Genomic DNA, 24,386 nt, shown 5'->3' on the forward strand with positions numbered 1-24,386 from the left:
AATAATTTTAGCAAAAAAATAAAACCTTAAACAAATATCCAGCGACTGATTAGGCAATTACATGTCTTCACGAATAAAAAATTGCGTTGAATTAACATCTCGAACACCGTATATTTGAGGTAGGAGGTGACATAAAGCTGATGCGCATTTCAATCTCCAAAGAAAGGTTATCACGCAACATAAAACAGAAGAAGCTGAGCATTATGCCTGCTTGCCCAAAAATGACTTCAAAGTGCGTACAAAATATGGCAACTGCAGTACTGACTACGGTAGTGACAACGCCCTCAGAAATATAAGCTGTAATAGAGCCAACGGGTTACCAAAGTTGACAATCGATTGGTTTAAGCTGGCCACCAATCGCCAGTGGCCTACCAACGTTGGTAATTGATTGGGATCGGTGGCCGAGTGGGCTCAAGCGCACACCCAGCTCGACGCGCGTGGAGTGGAAGCTCGCGCTACAGAACCTAGGGATCCTGGGCTCGAGCCCCACGCCTGCCCGTTTCGATCTGGATGAGCATCGTACCGGCGTGCGGTCGTGTATCACTACTGCGTGGTGCACGTTAAAGACCCCAGGCTAGCAGTTGTACTGCACTGGCTGAATTGCTCATCTACAGCGTGTGACTCGTCGCAACTTTAATGGCAGACCAACTACACTCTGTATAAATATCCACACAACCCCCCCAATTATTTTGATTGGCTTAGTCTGGTGTGATGAGCGATCCCGCGACCAGCCGAAGAGGACGAGAAAGACGAAGACGAGGTGGGGGCATGCGAGGAGCGCGAGAGGGGACTCGGGCGGTTGACAAAGGACGGTGCAGACGCGACCAGGCCGGACATCCGTCGGCGTGACCAGACGTCAAGAGGCCCGACCCACAACCCACTTCTCACGCAGTCCGGGCGCCAACCTTCCGGAGGTAGACAAGACTGCATGCGTGGCGCAGTTGAACACCCGCTGCCACTCCGTGCCACAGACGTTCTGGGCCTGACTCAAGCCTTCGGCCAACGCCCAACTGCCTCGTCACTACGTCCGGACCTCGGCCCTGACGTCGTAGACCCCTGATCATCGGCTACCACGGGTGCTACGCCGCAAGGACTGAAAAGTCGTGAGCGAGGGACTTTTTAGGGGACACTCAAACCTTAACATTTGTTGAAGCGCTGCTTGGGAGTGTGCTTTACTAAGACCAATGTGGGTTTGAAAGCGTTGATCTTTGACCTTTGGATCTTTTCGTAGATGCCATTAGTGCGAAGCTAACAATTGAAGAATCGGCAGCTTAAAAATGGTGCTGAAGTGACTGCCAGGGTGTTGCGACAGGGAAGGCTGCAGGAAGAGGCGTTCGGAAGCCGTAATGGCTCCCCAGCACCAGGACTCGCCCCAGGACCTTCCCCAGGACCAGGCACAGGCTCCCCGCTGAGCTTCCTCCCTAGCCCCTTTCAATAAAAGTTCCGAAAAAAGCATTGATTGATCTTGAATCAGTCATTTGCTCGCCAGATAAAATAGTGCACAGACAAAGCATAGGAGGACCTTGCCATTTGTGCCCAGAATGTTTTTCTTGCAGTGGGCTGCTAATCAGAAACAGGCCAGGGGTTCTTAAAACCCAATGTTGGAATAACCAGGATTTAAACACATTGCCATCATGGCATAGCCAGCATTAAAGATATGGCATTAACACTGGGACATGCCAATGAATCAGCTTGACTGCCGATAACGGCCTATTCAATGATTGAACTTGTATACCAATAACGGCATAGCCATTGAATTAGTGTGAGAGCCAAAATTGGCATAGCCCATGACATAGTGTAGATGCCAACGATGGCTGAAATATTGGTTTAACGATGGCCTAAAAAATGTGCCAATGATGGCTGGATCATTGGTTGAACGATGGCCCAACGTTGGCGCCAATGACGGCTGGAATGTTCGTTGAACGATGGCCCAACGTTGGTGCCAATGATGGCTGGAACATTGGTTGAACGATGGCCCAACGTTGGTGCCAATGGCTGGGCCAACATTGGAAGAAGTTTCGCTCGGCCAGAATACCAATGTTGGACCAACCTCCGGAGCCAGTGTTTGCCATTGTTGGCCCAATGTAGGTCCAACATTGGTGTGCTGCCTGGGTAGTTCTATATGATAAAGCTTCTATGTGAGATAAAGAAACGGAGCAAGTTCTTCCTGTCGGAAGATATTGATGCTTCAAAGAAAGAAAAAAAAACGCGTTCGTCGTGATCATGCCGTTCTAATAAACTGCTGAAGCCTCACAAAAGAAGATGACAAATTTGTCAGTTTAATCGAGTCTGTAAAGTGTAAAGGCTGATATTGGGGGGTGTTTGGAACCGAATCCTGGCTAACCCCTCTCATTAGTGATAGTGACATCTATCCTAAAGAGCTTGTTGTTTATCGAAAGGATAAGTCGCGATTCGGCGGAGGCGTTTTTCTGCTGGTTCATTCATCGCTGAGCTCATCCATACTCAATCTTTACCATGACCAATTGCGTAGCTAGGCCTTGGCACCCGACGCCCTTTGGCCTTTCCTAGCTCCCCTCTCTCCTCTCCTTTACTCCCCGAGATAGCAAACAGCAAATCGGGGGAGGGGGGGCGGAGTAAGGCGAGCGGCACACACCAGGGGTGCCCCCCCACACACGCGACTGGGACGACTGGGACGCGACTGGGACTGGAGACCAAGGCACCCCCCCCTTTCCCTTACTACGTCACTGGTCATAACACTGTTGAATAAATCTTGTGCAAAACCACACTACCTGATAACTTTTCATATGTTGTTGGGGCGCTTTAGCAACCACAAAAATTTAGACTTATCATACAACAATCGATATATACTAGACTTTCCGGGGCCTCATGCTGAACAATTATTCTGGCGGGAGACTTCAATCTGCCAGATTCAGTGTAGTGGTACGGCACTCTTGTGTGCAGTTTGTGGCCGAGTAAACCTTGAGATGAAAAACATTGCAGATACGTTTTGACTCTTGTAGTATTTGAATGGGCCAACAAGAAATGATAGAATTTTATACCTTTTGTTTTATAGCTCTCTCTACCTAGTCGGCACCATTAGCTTTATCCTAGCTATCAGTAATCGTCAAGCTATTATAGCAAACATCACAACTGAGTTCAATTGCACAAAGTAGTGCGCATTAAGAAGAGCTTTTTTTCTTTAAGAAGAGTGATTACTCTGGCATTTCTCAGGAGCTTCTTAACCGCTTGCCTGTTTTTGAGTGCCTTATCGGGGAATATGATTTATTTATGCGATACACCCTTCAGCGCCCGAAGGCACTTAATTACGGTTAAGAGTTGAGCTTTTTCGTACATACTTTTAAATATATCAGCTTGAACACATTTGACACAGCTGTGTGTCCTATCCTGTCCTTTCTTTCTTTGTGTTCTAGTTTAATTCTTAAGTTCAAGCTGATATATTTACACGCCCAGAGGCATTAAAGAAAAGAGGGGGGGGGGACATACAGCGAGAAAAAAAAACAATAAACGAATTCTAGGTTTGTGACGTAAAGTTTGCTAGTGGCAAGAACAATATGAATAGTAAGCTTTTTACAATTATTAACACATTTGCCAGAATCACGAGATAAGGTACAAACACTCTGCAATAAGTCTAGAAAAAAGGCATCGTTGGATGATATCATGAGAAGCGACTCGGGTAGACAGTTTCATTGATGAGTGGAAAGAGGAAAATAAGAGTGATCAAAGATATTAGTGCGGCACGAATATTCGCGAACCTTAATCTGATTATTTACCCTGTGTGATATGAAGTGAGGTAGCTGAAGAAACGATCCCCTGTTTATGCCCGTTTTGCTATTATAAATGTTATTGAAAAGTTTTAAACGTTAAGCGAATCTTCGGCATTTTAGTGGCTGCCAACCAAGACAGTCCTTTAGGAGACTAGACCTTAAAGTATAATCATAATTTCCAGTCACGAATCTCGTTTTTTTGTTTTGAATCCTTTCAAGATCGTCACAGAGATACTGTATCTGGGGGTCCAGAGTACACGAGTATACTCAAGAATGGGCCTTATATTTGTCAAATTCAATGTCTCCTTAATTTTTGGAGGGCAGTTTCTAAAGTTCTGTCCAAAGAAATACAACATACCAATGAAAAGACAGTGAGTGCGCAGGCGGGCTGATGGATGTTGATCATAATGTAGAAAACCCGAGACTGTGGTAAAAGCTGGGAACTTGGTCGAAGAGAAAGACAGGGGAAAAGAACGTCTCAACGTTTTAAAGGAAGATGGATTAGACACACTGGCAAAAAAGGTTATGAGCCAAGCAGGAAAGGTTAAGTGTAAAGATTTTTATCTAAAATATCACAAAGTAGCCATGCCGTTTCGTGTAGTGGTAAACGAGAATGGAACGTGGCAGTACACCATCTCGCGGTTTCTTCAACAAGGGTTGAATCTTGTGCAGCTTGAAAAAAATCTAGCCCTTAACAATTCGAATGAATTGATCAGTATCCTGGAAAAAATTCATAGGAAGAGATGTTCGGTAATCTCCATGGACATAAAAGACGTATATTATTCGGTAGAGAAGGCACCTGTGATGCAGAGGGTTCGTGAGGCTTTGGAGTTGAATTTGGTCCATTTTCAATCCAACTTAGGAATAACGGTGGATAGTTTTCTGTCAATTCTGAATCTGTGTCCCCAGGCAACGGTAGTCGAGAACATTGAACGCAAATTCGTGCAAAGAGATGACGTATGTATATGTTCATCGGTTGCTCCAATGGTAGCAGAAATATACCTTTACAACATGAATGCTGCCTTAACGGATAAATTGAAATGTATTTCATCGAGTACGGGCTTTGTAAAAAGACAAGTCAATGACATATTGATCTGCTCATTTTGCGAAGAGGATGCACTCCAGTTAGAACGGACAGTGGGGGGAGAGGCGCCGGAACTTAAGTTTACCTTAGAAAAGGCGGACAATGGTATTCTACAATTTCTGGACATACGCATTCACGTGATGGGAGGTTTATGTTGGAAGTACAGAAAAAGGAAAAAAAAATTGAGACGTTCTTTTTTTCTGTCTTTCTTTTTCGACTAAGTTTCCCAGCTTTTACCACAGTCTCAAGTTTTCTAAATCATGAACAACATACCAGTCGCTTTAGCGCTTATTTCGTTAATATGGGACTGCCAAGATAACCGTTCTGCAAAGGTTATTCCAAGATATTTTACTTTTTAACTTACGATTAGTGTAGTGACATTCAGGCTGTACAGAAAAGGCGTCGGTTTAGTTTTTCTTGTGAAACGCACACGATGGCATTTATTAATTTTTAGATCTATAAGCCAACTTTCACACCAGTCTGAAATGCAGTCTATATCCCGTTGCAAAGCAGTGCTATAAATATAAATCTGAACAGATCGATATACCACGCAGTCGTCGGCATAAAGACGAATACGTGTCTCTATGCCCATGGTGATGTCTTTAATGAAAATGAGAAATAAAAGCGGACCAAGAACAGATACCAGCGTTGCCCCCGAAATGGCGTCCACATATGTAGATTTTTTACCGTTTGCTACAACGCACTGCTTTTGCTCACTAAAGTAATTTTTTTGCCACAAGAACACATTAACTGGAATATTTAATGAGAATAGTTTACGTACAATTAATTCACGTGACACAAAGTCGAACGCTTTTTTTTAAATCAAGAAAACACAATCCATCTGAGAAACTCTATCATACGAGGACGCCGCATCATAAAAAAATTCTAGTAACTGCGTTACGCACCAGAGGCCGCTTCTAAACTCATGCTGGAAGGGAAAAAATAGATGTTCGTATTCAGATGATTCACTAAAGTGCCATGTATTATCTGCTCAAGCTGTTCAGAGCATGCCAATAGAAGGGATATAGGCCGGTAGTTATCTACTTTACTCTTAGGTCCACCTTTATGCACAGGCACAACTCTGGCTACCTTCCCCTTTGCTGGTAGCTTTGAGAATGACAAGGATTTTGTGAAGAGAATAAAGAGATGAGATGAAACCACGTCAGCACATTCCTTTTAAGCGCGATTTGGGATTTCGTCAGGGCCAGTGGCCTTATTTATGTTCAAGTTTAGAAGGTGGCTCCGAATTCCGTCAGCATTTATTTCTAAGTTCAACATTGAAGAGAGTGACTCAGTCAGAAAATAATGGGTCACGTCAGTCACTGGTTCGGAAAAAAATTTATTGGAAATAATTATTGAAGCATAATGCTCTCTCGCAATCATTAGATACTATTGTACCTTACTGTCAATTGGCGGTATTCTATCATCCTCTTTTCTGTTACTCCCAACATATTTCCATACAGCTCTGGGATTTGTTTTTAGACATTGTTCCAGAGAATTATGGAAGCCTTGTTTCGCCGTTTTTAGCTGCTGTTTGTAGATACTATTTAACTGCTCTAGCTGTCTAAGACTGTCAGTGGTTTGGCTTTTACGATATCATAAGTAAGCACGCCTTTTTTCGTTTATGATGGACCGCAGCTCTCCCTTTATCCAGGGCTTATCTTTGCGCTGCCTTGACCGTAGTATTTTTGATGGTATGCAAATATAAATTAAATACGTTAATTTTCATGAGATCTCATTCCAAAGACCATCTCTATTTAAAGATAAACTGAGTTCCTCAAACTCCAAAAGAAAGGAAAATAGCTTTTCCGTCAGGCTAGAGTGAGCACCCTGGTCATAAAAGTAAATGCTTCTGGGAACGGATTTAGAAGTTTTAGCTTGAGGGCATTTCAAATTACCAATAACGACGTCGTGGTCGCTGATTCCTGGCAGAACCGATACAGAAGACATAGGAGCTTTTAGATTCGTAAAAAGGAAATCTAGCACACTGGCCCGTTGGACACTAGCTCTTGTTGGCGATAATAAGTATTGGTGAAGATTGGAACTTGAAATAAAATTGATGAATGAAGAATAAAGGGAAGACGTGTTAGTCATTCGAGGAAGACCAGATTCCCATTGCACATCGGGAAAGTCGAAATCATCTTTTAAAATCAAATATTCAGGGCAAACAGATAACAGCGTGTCTGATATTACTAGCAGCGACTGACTACTAGAACTCAGGGGTCTGTAAAATGAAGCAACCGCCAAAAATGCACCGTTTTTAAGTGCTACTCTATACACCATACTGACTCACGATTCCATTGATTCCAGTGCTCTGCAAGCCGTGATGAACCAAGATAAAGACCCCACCGCCATGCGTGTTTCTGTCTTTGCGATAGACAGAAAAATCAGATGGAAGAACCTCCACGTTAGTAATAGAAGCATCCAACCAGGATACGGTGCCGATTTCTAGGCAAGGTTTTATTGATGCAAGAAGAGAAGTCGTCGGCCTTATTTTTTATGCTGCGACAGTTCAAGAGCAGAACCAGAAGATGATGTTCGCCAAATATGCTGTGTTTTTAAGATAAAGGTGCTTTAACTTACGGGGCAAATATGTTCCAAAGTATATATAGTAAAAGGCTCTGAAAACGAAGTAAAACATGGGTAACTTCGAGTTTGCTCAAAATAATAAAAAAAGCGAAGGCTAGCATTTGTTAGATTAAAAAAAAAAGTAATAAGCACCTGCATAAACTGGTTGAGCTTACACGTGAATGCAAATTAAATATAAATACTGCGAAGGAGCATTACTTTAATAAACTGAACGACAGGTTAAATACCACCTCCAAACTTTCCTGGGAGCACTTAAAGGGATTTGGCTGAGACACAGCCAGAATAATTGAAAATATTTAAAATCGTTATACAAGTGCTAATGACACAGAAAAAAACAACGTGCTTAAATAACTACTTTCAGTCTGCATTCTTGCTCAAGCACAACAATAATTATCTACCTATTGTTAGCAGGGTTTAAAATCAATGCAGCCAGTCGATCTTAGCATGAGTGGTAGTGAGGTTGTATGAAATAACATGTATGAAACAAAGGCAAGTAGGCCGGATAGCATTTGCTCGCTCATACTGACTGAAATAAAGTTAGTCTTAAATTGGATAAGCTCATGCTGAGCTTATCCAATTTCAGTCTAACTTTATTTTATATTTTCTAAGTCGATGGACACGGGTCATTTGCCTGATGACTACAAGATCGTTCACGTCGTTCCTATTCATGAAGGCAGACCAAAAGAAGATGTCGTAAATCATAGGCCAATTTTTTAAAGCTCAATCTCGTGCAAAGTCATCAAGCATATTTTATATTCAGAGGTAATCGGCCATTTAATAACAAACAACTTGTTCATTAAGAAGCAACATGGTTTTCGCAAAGGTTTTTCTTGATCTACGGAACTTTTTTTTTTTTTTTATTTTGCCATGACCTAGCCTCTGGTGTTGACCAAGGAGGTCAAATAGATTCTGTAGTCTTGAATTTTCAAAAGGCGTTCGACACGGTTTCGCACTCGCCCCTTTTTAATACACTTACAATGTCAAATATAGATTTGACAATACTTACATTGACTGAAAATTATTTGCTTCAGCCTCGCCAATGTGCGGTGTTGAACGGCAAACATTTTGATTTTATTATTGTGATATCAGGAGTTCCACAGGGCTCTGTACTGGGTGCACTTTTAATTTTAATGAATGTTAATGATATCGCTCTTTGAATCTCTTCCTGTATTCAGTTGTTTGCCATTGATTGTGTTCTGCGTAAGAAAGTTAAAAGGCCAGATGATGCCGCCTATCGGAAGTAGACCTAAATTGTATCAATATTTGGTGCTCAGTGTTAAAAATGAATCTGAATCGTCAAACACTGTATTTTGTATTAATTTCACAAAAACAAATCGAATCCCAGCTATTAATAATCCTGTAACTAAGCAGCTACAAATAAGTATTTAGGTGTGGCATTTTCTTCCGACTGTTCGTGGAATGCTCATACAGATAAAGTAATTCTAAATAAAGGCCCGCAGACCAATTATTTTATTCAACGTTACTTAATATGTTAACAACCCAACTTAAGCACAACCGCTTATTTGGCATGTGTTAGAGCCATTCTAAAGTACGCATGCGCCCTTTCGGACCCATCCCAGAAAACGTTAACAGATAACCTGAAGAAAAAACAAAAACAGGGCGGCTAGGTTCATACTCTGAAGATGTGGGAGGAAAGAAAGGCGCACTGATATGAAAAAAAAAAGTGTTAAACTGGGAACCACTTTGCGTGCGTCGCGAAAAATGGCGACTAAAACTTACTTTCACAATAGCCAAATATAAAACAAAAATCAATAGCGAGACTTACTTAAAACAACCCTATGATGTATGTGGTCGGAATTAATATACTCATAAAAATTAGAGAGTATCACGCTAGGACAACCATGTTTGCAATTCTCTTTTCGTTCGAACGATTGCACATAAAATCGACTCGCGGAAAAAACAAGTGCGCTGCTTGAATGAAGCTGTTTTTTGTTTGTTTCTTCATCTTTATAAACTCCCCTGATGTAAGGCCTCTCGGCACTGCGGGGTAATTACTGAATAAAGAATAAAGATGGTCTGAAATTATAAAAAGAACAATTAACATGGCTGGTGTCTTTACGACCTTTTACAGTGCAAAAAGGTTCTAAAGGCCTTTCTTGCGGACAAGTTATGTCTTGTGCGTGTTTTTTTCTTGTTTTTTTTTCACTGAAATAAGTTTTAAATTGGCCCGCGATGACATTTCTTGCTTTGATGATATCAGGCGAAGGTTGACGTCGGCTCGTAGAAAAGGTTTTTTTTTTTTTTTTTCTCTTTTATATCTTGATTTAGGTAACCTCATACTCTCAAACTTTTTGCGTTCTATCCTAACCGCTGTAGCGTCACATTTTCACGGAGTTTCAACATCCTCCGATGCGCAGTTTATGTACGAAGGTCGAAAAACACGGTGTAGTTTACATAACCGCCAACAGGGTGCTTGCATGAGACAGTGATGCGACGCTGCTTCCTGCTCGAAAACTTTGACGTAATCCATGTTGGTGACATTTTTCTGTTTTCCGTGCTAAGTCTCTTTTTAATCTATTATACTATGCACAAATGCACAAAAGCAGTGCTTTCCAGATCTTTGGAGTACTTTCGCGCCGCGATCGACTGCACCAGCCTATGTGATAGGCAGCATAAAAGAGCATCGTCTGGCACTCGATTTGTATACATACGGGTCTTTACTCAAACTTCATACGACTCGGCGCTCGAAAAGCCGGCTCGTAGGCGGGCAAAATATTTTCTGCAGTTGCCCTCGGGCGGCTCCAAAAAGGAGCAAAAATAAGAAAGCGTGGGGTTCAGCGTCTTAAATACATCCTCGAGCGTACTTCCGTTCTGTCGTCGACTGAGCCGTCTGCTTGCTTCCGCGTTTTACCAACGTCAAAGACGACGCTAACGAAGAATCGCTTAGCTGCATGTGAATAGGAAAATAGAGAAAAGTGTCACCGGCAGCGCCACAGCTAGAGAGCCTGCTGACGTTGGATTTTTAGTTTCCAACACTGTGGTTGGAAGCCTGTCCGAAAGGGACGTCAAGTGCAAGGGCCCTATCGGGCTCTTGCACTCGCCAATTCCAAGGTATCTTCTTCTTTCTTTTTTTTTTTTTTTGCGATGGCAACACTGATGCTTTTCTTCTATCGTTTTTTTTTTTTTTTTTAAACTTTCGATTTACAAAGGTCTACTTTCGATATATTTACAGAAAAGACGCACTATCTCAGTTTATTTTTTTTAATTTTACATTGCCGTACACTACAGAACCGCCAATTGGTATATACCTATATTTTTAATTAAGTTATCTCTACTCGGCCTACGGTGTAGCTAGCCCCTAGAGTATCTACTTATTAATTTCAGGAGTTGAATTTTTAGTTTTCAAACGCTGTGGTCGGTAGTGTGTCCGAAAGTGACGTCAAGTGCAAACCTGCGTAGTTTCGAGTAATTTAGTATTTAAATATCATTATTGTTTCTACCAGACTAACCTTCTAGCGGTCAGTTTTCAGCCTCCAACTGGAACTGAAACGAACTTTTTGGGGGTGAACACTAAACCAAGCACATAAATTATAAAAACCGAAATACCCTCCTTAAAAAAATAAAGAAACGATAAAAAATATAGTTTCGCAACCCTAATCGAACTTTAATGTTTTGAAGAGCCTCCATGCTTCTTTTTTGTTTCTTTTACTGGACGCCACCATATACATCATGGCTCCTCAGGTTCAAGAATTTCTTTAAACGCATCCCATTCTTGCCGGGAAAGCACAGTGTTCAAGCCTAGCTCAAACAAAGGAAATAATGAACCCGATCAGAGAAATAAACATTTCCGGGGTCTAGAAAATATGATGGGCGGTCAATTTCTTCGCCCCCAATAGACCGATCTCACCAAGCGTTCGAAGCATGCGTGAGGCCGCTGTAACTTTAGTTCATAGAAGGAAGGAAGCAGGAAACGAGAAGGCTCGTGCCGTCTCGGGCTTTTCCTACGAGCTCAGAGATCCAGCGAGGTTGTCGCGCATGCAGAAAGACTAAAGTTACCTCGATGCATTGCTGCACTGGTGGCGAAGCCAAACTGGCTGTTGAGATCAGTCGAAAAAAGCGTGCTCTTTGCGGCTCGCGGACCCTGATTACCGCATGGTCAGATGCTTGCCAGAGCGAAAGCTGATTTATGTACTTTCCCCATGTTTTATTACACATGCTTTTTTTTTTCTCATTCGTGGTTCGCGCACCATTCTTATTTGCACGTTTTCGAAATTGAGGACCGTTTGCTAAACTTATTTTCCCGGACTCGCGCTGATCCTAAGACGACTGCTCGCTTCATGACGACTGACGCGACTGGCGAAGTGTTGCAGCGAATCCCGTGCGTGCATTCGCTCGGGGTAGTGGGGTCACGTGACACTAAATTCCCGCTAAATTTATATGGGAAATCTTTCAGCTAAATATCGCGAGAATTTAGTCACGCGACGTCACCGTGTCAAGTGACGTCATGGTGCCAGTGTCACATTGTCACTTGACGCCACGGTAGTACGCGACGTCGTGGCGTCGCACGAGCACGGCCCTCGCAAGCAAGTCCACTACATTTCAACGCGGCACCATAACTGCAGTGCCTGGAACGCGTCTCCGAGTGGTGACTTTCGCCCATAGATCAAACTTCCCGCCCATAGATCAAACGTTGGTCCCGAAGCGACAAGGCAACAAATGACGTGCGTCACAAACGCCGGTGTGTCATCATGTCGGGAAGTCCCGATCCTGGCAGTTAGTGTTAGTAGAAATGCTGGCGAAAGGTACGAACAAACACGGGTGTCGCTGTCATCGCGGAGTCCCGGCTACCGCGGGACGCTTCGGTGGACTGTCATACTGCAGGAGAGCGACTTGCAGCAAAACAGCTGTCTGCCGCATTTACCCCTACCGCCGTGACCTCTCCAGGTGCGCCGCCGGTGACAATAAGGGAGTTCCTTGAGGCGTCAAAAATAAATACACGGGACCAGGAATCGTGTATTAGTCTTCCCCCCGTACTAATAATGAACGAGGATCTAAAAAGTTCTTAGTATATCGATGATTAGTCTTTGTAAGTTTACGTGAATCTAGCCATTGCCGGTTGAGGTCGCGCCCTCCCATAACTCACGTGTATCTCGCCTTACCAGGTAGCAGTTTATCGAAAGAAATAATTCCCCGCTGCGTGTTTACGCAATATCACTCTTGGTTGAGCTTTTTTTTTTCTTTTTTCACAATAAGATGAAACAGTGTGTGTGTGTGTGTGTGTGTGTGTGTGCAGAAGTTTCTTTGTGACGGAATCGGTCAATAAACATTAGCTGCCCGTTACCACCTGTCCTGCATGTTTTTGTGAGTGTGTTTCTCCCATTTTGTCCCGTCTTTTTTGCACTTCTTTTAATGCGTTAGCATTAGTACCTACGTGACAGGGAAGAGCCGACGGCGTCCGTCTCTGTACAAAAAAAAAAGTGAAAAGGGAAGCGCGCCGCCCAAAAAGAAAGAGAGTAGTGAAGGAACGAACGCGAGAGGCAGCCGACGTCACGGGGTGGGAGCCAATGGGCGCTGGGTGCGCGGAGTCGAGAGGGAGGCGACGTAACGTGGCAGAACTCAGTGCGCACGCGGATGCTGGGGCGAATCTGAACTTGCGCGTGTAGGGAGAGCGTATGCCTTGGTTTGTGCTACAAAACTGAGTGTGAACCAACTACTACCGCTGGTCCCAGTAGGCGGCAAAATAATTAAAGGAAGATTCATTGGTAGATTGTTAGCAAATGCGTAAGCATGACCCTTGGGAAACGCTACTCACGTCCCCCTTTGGGAAATGCTAACGCTGACCCCATAACAAGGTCAAAAAGAGACAGCAAAATTTTGGGGAAGCAAAAGACGAAGCCAAAACAGATAAGTGAAGGGGTCAGCGTTAGCGTTTCCCAAAGAGGGACGTGTGCGTCGTGTTTCATGGGTCATGCGAACGCATTAGCTAAGGATCCACTAATGAATCTTCCTTTAATTTTATTAGTGTGTCTTACGGACTTGAATTTTAACAGCAAAGCTTTGTTGAGAGGAAAAAAAAACGGATGCGCAAAAAACCCTGTGCAAGTTCATTCGTTATTGCAATATCTTGGCAACTATATAATGGGGACTTTTAGCAAACCGTTATCGCGTTCCGCGTACCGCACTATCGAAGCCTTAGAAACATGATATTAGAGAGTTTTAGGAAACCGTTCTTGGACATTCGATACGGTACGATAAACCCTCCGGCACGAACTGCGCATGCGCTTGTCTTCTGCGATCTTACCGTAATGCGCAGCTCGAACCGTAAGGCACGACCGGCACTACCAATGGCCGGCATGGAGAGTCTCGCTTGGTTAGCAAAAGGGCTATTTCGCTGGCGGAAAGTGCGTGCCGTGACTTGAAACATGAATAAAATAACGCGAGGCAGTGCCTCGCAGGAGAGCCATATGTGACAGCAAGTGCCTAAAGCACAAGTCAGCAAATAAAAAAGAGAATAAAGAACGAAACGCAATAGGACATCCTCAACAGAAATAAATTAACGTTTAGCAAACCGAAGAATCGTCTACTCAGTAGCTCAGTGGGATTCGTCGTTTGGCTTACGAAGCGAAGAGACATGTCACTATAAGCTCCGCCGGAGTGGTATCAACGGCTGCTGATAGCCATGGCGTCAAGGACGAACAATGCAACGAGGATTATCGGATTGTCATGCCCCCGATACCGACAGGCGAGTACCAACTGAACTCCTTTTTCCTGCATGCCGACACTGGAGCGAGACCATACAGTATTGAAGACTTCAAGGCCTGGTTAGAAAGCGCAGGGGTGCTCAAGGAGATAGCCGCGTGCGGGTCATTCCAGATGAACAACTTGTGGCTCGTGACGCTCAAGTCTGCCGCGGCCAAAGAGAAGTTAGCAGCCGTTAAAGCTTTCGAGACGAAAGGCAGGCGGTGCGTCATCATTGACCCGGAGAGGGCAGAGGTGCGCCTCAAGCTTCACTGGATCCCATTTTACATGTCAGACGACTGTGTGAAAAAAGCTCTGAAGCCCTACGGCAAAGTCGAGGGAGCCTCCAGAGAAACCTGGCACGTGGGTGGATTCGAGGGAGTCCAGTTGACCACGAGGACTGTGAAGGTAACCCTGAAGGAGAACGTCACTGTCGAGCGCCTGCCTCATCAGCTCCGCCTCTCTGCCTCCTCGGCGCTGGTTCTAGCACAAGGACGAGCGCCACTCCGCCTTCGCTGCCGCAAGACCGGGCACATTCGGAAGGAATGTCGCGCGCCTCGCTGTGAGGGCTGCCGACGCTACCGGCATACCCGAAGCGAATGTGCGAAGACGTACGCTGACGCGGCCCACGCCAACGTGGATGATGGCCTGGCGGAACACATCACGGACAAGGACGAGGCGGAAGCGGCGGCGGTAGAGGCCGGCAGAACCGACGCCGACCTCGAGCCTCGTGGTCAAGCTGGAACAGCAGCGAACACCTCAGCACAACCACAGGAGCCTCCGTCGGAAACGCAGACCCCGGTGGTCGTCGATCAGACGCAAGAAGTGGAGGGCAGCGAGCCTACTCGCCCCCGTCACCCCAGAAACCCGAAGGCAAGGATGACGACCTGCACCGGGTGTCATTTTAATTTGGCCAGTGCGCGGACTCCGACAATGGCAACGTAGCCATGCAAGTCGTGGCTAGCACCGTCAAGCGACCCCTTCTGCCTGCGGACGCACAGGATGGCGACCGTCCAATGGGGCTTCAGGAGATGGTCCAGGACAGGTGGAAGATGGTCACGTCCAAGGGGGGCAAGCACCACGGAAGACCTCCGGCCCTGGCCGGAAACAACCGCGGTGAAGCCTCCGGCAAGGAGAGCTCCGCTTTGTGAGTGAGATTTTTTGTTGTTTTTTTTTCTCGTCAGACGGACATCACCGCTGCACGTTCTTGCCTTTCTTTTTTTAATTTTCACTAGATGGCCCTCAGTTTGGCAACCCTTAACGTTCAAGCGTTAAACTCGAGGAAGAAGCGATATCAGGCTGCAGCGCCTGTCATCCGACGCAAAGCCGGATTTTCTTGCAGGGCAGGAGAAAAAAATGGAAAGTGATAACGACATTGTTGTCGCGATAAAGCCCTTTCTTTTTCATTACGAAGCGCGCGTTAGCCACGCGGTAGGTTTTTAGGCGGGATGTTTTCTTTTCTTGAAAGTCTGTTAATCTTTTCGATCTACATGTGACTGTAGATGAACGGGGTCTCGTTTTATCTCGTGTGATTTTATTTTGGCAAATGTTCAGGGGCGGGTTTTTTGCGTCTATGCCCCGATGAATGCAGCGGACAGAGAACAGTTTTTTCCAGTTCCTAGCCAGTTACGTAGACTGTGAAAGATCAGTTGTACTGATGGGGGATTTCAACTGCGTTTGCGATGAACGCGACAAGTCCTCTCACACTAGAATAAGTGACAATAGCGTGAACCTCTTGAAAGATATGATAGTCTCTTGTGCCCTAGATGACGTGGGCACCTCGTGCTACCCACTGCACTGCTTGAAGTACACCCATTTCCAAGCTTCCTCCCATGCCCGTCTCGACCGCATTTATTTATCCTGCGACATGTTACAGCAAGCGCATGAATATGGTCACAAATGAAGGCGACGAGAAGGCGAACAGTGAACTGAAAATAAAGGTTTAATGGGCGAACTTGTGCCAACCAAAAATAAGTAACGAAAGAGCGTCGAGGCAGCAGAAAAGCACGCGGCGAATCGGCGGCAAAACAGAGAGCGCGAGCGAGACTGAGACTGACTCGACAAGGTCGCGGGCAGCTGCTTATCTACCGTGCGTCACTATCTCGAAAGTTCGGCAAAGAAGGTTCGAGCGTCGCGCGCTCGGGGCGAGGATGAACTGGCACTTTCGAGAATAACAAAGCAGAGGTAAAGTAACGTCTGCTGCGAGAATGACCGGGAATCTTCTAGAAGACCGTGACCAAGCGTTGCCTTCTCGGCTCTGCGGGCGGCAATATGACGTCCAATTAATATTTTTCACTGACCACGTCCTGGTAACCGTTAAAATAGGAAAAAGGAAAGCGCAGCCTCAAAGTTTCAGTGGCACCTTTGGAAAATGAATAAAACCCTACTAAAGGATGAACAGTTTATTGACACTCTTACCGAACTGTTGCAGCATATGAGCGAAACGGAGGGGGAGTTAAACGAGGCGTGGGAGCTTTTTAAAGAGGAAGTTAAATTGGCAGGCGATCGAAAGGTCTAGCAACATTCAGTTCCAACGCAAAGAGCGTGAAAAACATCTAAAACATCACCTAGATGCACTTCACAAATTAGAAAACCAAAACCCTGGAACAAGCGTGCGTGATATTTGGAACATTAAGCCAGAACTAGAGAAATTATACCTGGAGAAGTACAGAGGAGCTGTTATACGCTCACGGTCTGAGAAATAACTTTTGGGAGAACAACCCACCAAGCGGGCCTTGTCCAACGAAAAGAGGTACGCTTTGGCGAAGGAGATTCGTGAAATAGATTTCAACAAAACAACAAGTATTGACCAAAAAACAATTCAGCAATGCTTTGTCAATTATTGCGCTAAGCTTTTTGGCGAAAAGCCGACTCCCAAAGGTTTCGCAGAACTCGATAATTATCTTACGTTCATGCCTCAGCTAAGCGAGGACAAGAGAACATGGCTGGAAGGGGACAACACCGTAGGAGAGGCTGAAAAGCTATAGATTTGCTAGCACGACAGAAGACGCCGGGGTCGGATGGTCTCTGCGCAGAATGTTTTCAAACCCTTAAAACATCTGTCAGCCCTTTGCGACTTTCAATAGTTCAAGAAGCATACACAAAGCACAGATTACCTCACTCATTTGCAGAAGCTCACACCATCTTTATCCTGAAATCAGATGACATGGTCACAAGACGCAGTGTAACAGGCTACCGGCCTATCTCTCTATGTAATGCAAATTATAAGATTTTTACCAAAGTACTCACTCGCCGTCTACAGGTTGTTATCCGCTACCTTGTCGGCGACCACCAAACGTGTGGTATGCAAGGGAGGTCCATACAAACCAACATACACGTCGCAAGGAGCATTCTGGAAACAGTAGGGAGAGGCCGCGTAGCTATATTTCAGTTGGATATTGAAAAAGCCTTTGATAAAATGCGCCATGGCGTTCTGATGCAGATTTTGTCTCACGTAAATGTCGGGGACATTATTTTGAGGGACGTGACAACGGATTATAAAAACTGTAAGACGAGGCTGATAATAAATAATTGTTTATCAGAACGCATGGGAGTACAAACATCAGTGCGGCAGGGCTGTCCTTTGTCGCCGTTACTCTTTTCGCTCTACCTAGAAACTTTCTGCTTGAAAGTTGCAGCTTGCAGAGGCATCCGAGGCTTCACCCTAAACGCGGTCCAAGTAAAGGTGTCAGCGTATGCTGATGATGTTGCGATTTTTTGCTCTGACAAAGAAAGCACAATGGAAACCGCGCGGATAAAAAGAGAGTTATGTGATGTCACTGGGCCGCAGTTAATTGGGCAAAATGTTGCGGGTTCTGGCACGGGAATTGGGTCTCAATACCTCAGTCTTTTGCAGGCATAAGTTGGATGGACACCCCGAGCACCTATCTCGGGGTGGCGTTACAACACTACAAAAATAGCACGCCATATTGGGTCAAAATTCTAGGGGATTTAAAATCAATGGCAACCTCGTGGGCAAACCGTAACATATAGATGTTTACCCATGCCACAGTGTGCAACATTTTTCTCGTCGCAAAACGTTGGTACGTGTCGCAGGTTCCGGCATGCAAGCGTACGAGCATACAAACGTTCCACCGAATATTCGGCACTTTTGTCTGGAATTCTAGCTGGGAGAGTACGCGGTGGGACAACCATTTCCGCCGCGTCAAAGCCGGTGGACTGGGACTCACACACTTGTTTGTGAGACAAATTGTCTTACGTTTCGCCTTTCTTCGAGACCAGACCCATCCTTTCTTGCGAACTGTTATCCAAATTAAACTGGTGAACGCACTGCCCTCTATGTTAGTGACAAGTGACTGTGGTGAACCTTTGAGTCTTCTTGGTTTTCTGAAAGAAGTGAGAGATGCTGCCTCCTTTTTACTAACACGATTTTCTATAAAGTACCTAGAAAGCGTAAAGAAAAAGAGATTGTCGCGAAATTTGATTGAAATGTTTTTTCCTGCGCCAATGTATTGCACTGTTTGCAGCCATTGTCCAGGGCAAAACGTATTGTGTCGCGTAAAAGAATGCGTGTCCCTCCCGCAGTCAGGTAATTTTTCTTCAAACTACATAGTGGAACTTAACCTGTCAAGCCGTGGTTGAGGGAAAGTGGGTTTTTGTTCCCTTGTCGGTTGACTGCCTTTTGTGCAAGGCACCAAAAACAACCGAACACATGTTTATTCATTGTTGGGACGCGGTGTTTTTGCGGGACATTCTACAGAAGACGTTGAAAAAGGATCTGACTATAACCCATGAAACGTTTAGTTTGTTGCCAGTCAAAGAAGTAGACGCGGTTCCTTATGATTCATTCATGGTACTTGGCCTTTTTAGTTGGTGAAAAACACGGATGGAATTGCATCATGCAAACCTGCACATTAAACCTGCGCGGTTTCATTTTATTGCTTTGGCAACGCAGGGACAGTCCGTATACTGCAGGTCTCCCGCCACTACGCCCGACTGGGCGCACTTGTTTGAGTCGCTCAAAAATATGAAGGAATTTCAGTTAGCACACAGGTTGTTGGGCGGTTTGTGTGTGTATGGACTTAGCATTCATATGCTGCTTTCTGCCTTCAATAAAGAAAAAAAAAGAAGTAGCTCAGTGGATTGGAGCGCCAGTTTCCTGAACCGGTAGGGGAGCTGTAATGGAGAGTTCGAATCCACTTGACCTTTGTATATATGCATATATATATATATATAGGGTGGTTCAAGTCACCAGGCTCGATCTAAAATGGACCGTAAAAATCAACGCCTGCACGTACACTCTAAGAAAGGAGGGGAGTTCGAGGGAGTTAGACGGCGTGACAACCCCCACAGCGTGGGCTAGCACCCCTTCGGAAGGAATATCCTCTCTCAGATAGAAGGAGCGAGCAAGGGGAAAGAGAATAGGGTGCTACAAGAGTCCCCTGGGGATTCGAAAGGATTATGGGAAGGGGAAGCCTGCCCTCGGGACAGGCTTCCTTTGCGAAGGGGTAAAGTGGATGACTAGCCTTGAGAAAGTTAAATCCGATCCTGGAGTTTATGTTTTTACTTTACTTCTTTTTTTCTTTTTTGCTTCACAGATTCTTTGAAATTGCTGACGTATCCTTTTTGTTCGTTTTTCTTTTTTACGTTTTCCTATTTACTTCCAAGTTCAAAAAGTTACCTGACTGTTTCATAGAGGGCGCTGGCGGGCAGGTCAACGTAAAGCCCCTTGATAAAAGCATTTTTTACAAGTACCGCCAACCATTGTTGTGGAAGCGCTCGAGACACGCGCCATGAGCGGGTGCTCCGCTCAAGGCCCGCTCATTTCAGTGCTGCGCCGCCATTTGCTTCCAAGGGCCGCTCGGGACATGGGCCTCGCGCACTCGCGCATTTGACGCTACTTGCAAGACAAGCGCAAACACATAGAGGGGTTTTAGGTCAACGTAGAGTTCCTGTATAGGGTCCCTACGGGAGCCAGAGTTGCGCGTTCATGCATGGCATGTGGATAGAGCTCCTCACGTGACTGAATTCGGCGAATAGCAGCGTCGCGCGTTCGAGGCGCGCTCAAAAGCCAGGGAACGTACGCCGGGGCGCGTGCAACGTCTTCTTTGCTGCACGACACTTGATACGGCTCCTCACGTGATCGGATCTCGGCGAATAGCGGCGAAGGCGGCACGCGGCACGTGGAATCAAAGGCGCAACTCTGGCTCCTGTAGGGAGCCTATACAGGAACTCTAGATCGACAAACCGACACACCATGCCGTGGCTTACATTTTGCGAGATCGAGTTTTTACAAGCTTACGGTTGAGCATGTAACCTTCAAATGAGGTTTAGATTGGTCTTGTTTACGCTTCTGATACAAATGTCTTTGTCGCTGGTCTGATCCAGTAAGATAGAGGACACAAACCAATGTGAGACAATCTGGGTAGCTAAAACGATAATAAAAATATCTCGCCATTAATTTGTTTAGTGGTGGGAGACACTGAAAGGTGCATTCCGGTGACAACCAGTCTAGTCAGCTGCACGCGCTGGCGACCGAAAAACTTTTAACTTAGGAAATATATAGCAAAGAGATAAAATCGTGGAGAAAGCGTGAGGACAGCATTTATTCTAGATTTGAAGTTCCGCGGGCACGACGTTTTTGCGAACTCTCGAAGCTTACCCGATATTAATTTATGCCGCGTTTTATATATCGTACAAATAAATTGTCAAATAAAAAGCCCGCGACCATACTCATTCAAAACACAACTTTTCACAAAGTTTTTGTTACACAGCGCCCTACCTCGCCCAACCGAAGTTATTAGTGCTGAGGAGTCAGGACATCGTCGGAATTTTTCACTTGGTATAATGACCCTCTCTGTTCGCGTTAGGATATTTTAGCGTAAAAACTTCTGGGAGCCATCCTTTTTTATTTTGTCAGTTTGAGACGTTTCTTGACTGCTTCATGTACGGCGCTGACGCACTGCCTGGTGGGCCGAGACGCCATTCCGTATATTACATTTTGTGTGTTCCAGTTTCGACAAGCTCACAGCCCTGGCGTAAACTGCGAACGGATTTTAGGTCGTTTTCGTTTATTATGTCCCTGTTATACGAGGGTTCCGACCGGATAGAGGTAACATTACAACGTGAGACGGGCTGGGCGGTGGATCGAAGACAAGAATATTTAAAGGGGCGATGGAATGGTTTTAATGCTGAAGGAATTCGCAGCTTGTAATTGTTGTATCGTTTATCTTAAAAAAAAAAAGATAGAAATCACGTCTATTTTTTTAAATAAATATCGCGATTCCGTTTCGTAAAATGTTGTAATGTCTTGTAAAATTACAGAGCGTAGTTCTCTTTTAGTAAAAAATAGGGCCAAGAAACTTGCCAGGGTCTACGTCGGGCGCTGACCCAGAAGACCAAGTCCAATAGCGGGCTGTGTTTGCCGTTCGTGTTGATAGATGGCGTCGGGAGCAGCGTCTGAAGGCGCAGCCGACCAGCGAAAGATAGCAGACGACACGCAGACGAAATCCATTGGCAGCAAAAGCGCCGCCGTAGAGCAGACGCGTTTTTTTTTTTTGGTTTTATTGTTTGCATTTATTTTTTAACCGAAGGTACATCTCAAAAAGATTATATTCGTTTTAAGAAACCACGGTGGTTGCGAGCCCTCGTGATTAGGAGGTAGCGCCATCGATCAATACGAACGCCAAACATACCCCGCTACTAGACCCCCTCGTCTTCGTCGCTGCCCGCCGTAGACCCTGGCAAGTTTCTTGGCCTTATTTTTTACAGAAACAGAGCTACGCTTTGTAATTTTAGAGAAAATAACCGACCTGTGAAATACACTTTTGACGAAAAATTTAGATGGCTACGTGCAGGTGTCGATGTTTACGGTCCAGTTTAGGTCGAGCCTGGTGACTGTATATATGTATAGATGTATATATATTTTTTTAATTTTACATAAACGTTCGGATGTGCATTTTGAGCACTTTTTACAGCTGCTATTATGAATATGAGGGTTATCTGTAGTGGCAAGAGAGCGTGCAACAAACAGTCTTCAGCGTCCAAGCTCTGGATACTTCTTACTTTAAAAGTGTTGCATGAATTAAAAATGTGTGTACAAATCCTAGTTACATATATTCCATAAAACTAGCCCTTTGAATATTGGATGGTAGTTTTAATAAGTTCACACCAGTAAAGTTGCAGGTTTTCCTTTATTTTTTGTTGGTGGTCGTACCTTACACGGCGCAACGATCGGTTCGCGGGCGTACGACCGTGATCGTCTGCTATCTGTACCGTAAGAGAGCAACATGAGAGCCCCATCTACCTCCGCCCCTCCGCCTCCTCCTCGCAAGCGGTTTTCAGCGGAAGACGATAGCTTCCTACTTCGGCAGGTGCTAAGCGCTAATCCTTTTTTTACTCCAGCCATTTGGAATGACGTCCTTAAAGGCTTAAATGCGGCGTTGAAAAAAGAACTTCTCATTGCGAGGAGCGAAGGAACAGATTGACATCCTCGCTACTTTGTACAAAAAAATGGCCGCCTCAACTTGAGAAAGTGAATATACTTTGCTTATTTTTTTGTATTTTCTTCGCGATTTAATATTCCTAGTTTTATTTGTTCGTATCTTTCTTAATACTCCACCCTGCAGTGTACCCTCGAAGGAAATAGACAGCCGCTACCAGACGACTTCCAATGTTGATGATAAGCGCGCGCGAGCGAGTTTTTATTTGTGTGCCAAATCAAGTTTGCAGTCGGCGACTTTTCAGCATATTAGGACGTGGTTGGTCTAAACATCATATTTGGTTTATGTAAAACATTAAAGCTCTCCCGTGGAGAACGTATGACTTATTAGAAAACAATAAGTTACCATGTGCGGTCGAGGCCTTATTTTATTCCCCGAGGATATAAATGTGGTGAACTGAAAGAAAAAAAACCCAAAAGACGGTGGCTAACGAGCCACAGATCATTCGTGGTATCACAGTTTTTTTTTGTTTACTAACAAGCTTTCAGCAGCGTGCCGTCCTCCTTATCAGTGGCTTCTTTTCAAAATTGTTGCAGAGGAGCACCACTTACAGGCAGGCAAAGCAGGGTTACTGTGAGAATAAGTCTGCTTTAACCAAAGCTTCCACGCCAGTATCCACAAATAAAACATCATTTGCCAGAGCATCCAATGAACTATGCTTTTAAGTACATTGAATGATTCACTAGTACACCTTGACTGCCGCAACACCGAGAGTATTAGAAGTTTTAGCAACAACTATCTGTGTCATATGCGGAGGGATTGTGGTGACATCAGAACGCCCATCTCTGATTGCATGGCTTTGATCGAGGAATAGCGGTAAGAACTCAGGTCAGCATGCTTTGAATTCTACCCACTACTCTTCAGTCAGAGCCAATCAGAGGTTGGCGTTCTGACATCACCACAACCCCTGCAGAGGAAGCAGACGAAGTTGCACTCCACATATGGCTCAGACCTTTACATATTTTGTCTCCTCAACTATTACAGTTTTGAGTAGTGTCTAAACTGAATATATAAAAAGTTAGGTGAGATCTATATCTTTCTCTTATTCTTCTAATATTCGTGCTTACTAATGAGTCTCCGGCGGAATGCCTGCAAATTACACTTTCTACATACCACAGTCACATTAAAAACCGCACTGTGCAAGCTGCCCGCATACTGCATCTGATAGCAGTGTTTGTCATATATACTCAGCAAATCATGGTTCTATATTCTTATTACATTCTTGTTTTGTTATGGTGTTTCGCAGTAAACCTCCAGTTGTTTCTCGGTTTGCTACCTGCGCATAATATTCTTATCTAGAATATGCTTCAAGATTTTTTTGTAGCTGATCTCATGAGCATTTCACAAGCTCTTAACAATTTTTTACTAAGGGAAAGTAAATTTTGATTGGTCTAAAACACTTGTAAAGAAACGACTTATGGTGGGTAAAGTGGATAAGGTAAAACACTACATAAACTTATCGTAATGAGTACCTCCTCATATCTCAATGGGATATGAGTATGTAGAGAGTCAAATATCGCAATTGGTGGAAGCAGATAAACAGAGAAAATAGCACAGATCAAATTTGGAGTTGAAACATTTTCTAGATTAGATTTGTGAACTGGATTTGATATATTCAGCCTCGGACTCCTAATTTTGCCAGAAGTTTGATCTGACACATCGCTCATGTATGGAAGTAATGCGGAAGGACTTTATGCATGCTTTCGTGATAAGTAGACATGTGAGCTTTTTCATAACATGTTGAGTTATACACTGCAAAGAGGCTAGATGGAAAAGTTGCATGTGTGCAGCCACACATTCTCTGAA

General features: G+C 44.6%; 1 pseudogene; it reads right to left on the reverse strand.

Moving 5' to 3' along the window:
* Positions 1-3,576: 3,576 nt before the first annotated feature.
* Positions 3,577-4,102, reverse strand: LOC121833980 (annotated as a pseudogene).
* Between the last annotated feature and the right edge of the window lie 20,284 nt (positions 4,103-24,386).

The sequence above is a fragment of the Ixodes scapularis genome, unplaced genomic scaffold (assembly GCF_016920785.2).
Source record: "Ixodes scapularis isolate PalLabHiFi unplaced genomic scaffold, ASM1692078v2 ptg000236l_1___fragment_1__unscaffolded, whole genome shotgun sequence".
Classification (NCBI taxonomy): Eukaryota; Metazoa; Arthropoda; class Arachnida; order Ixodida; family Ixodidae; genus Ixodes; species Ixodes scapularis.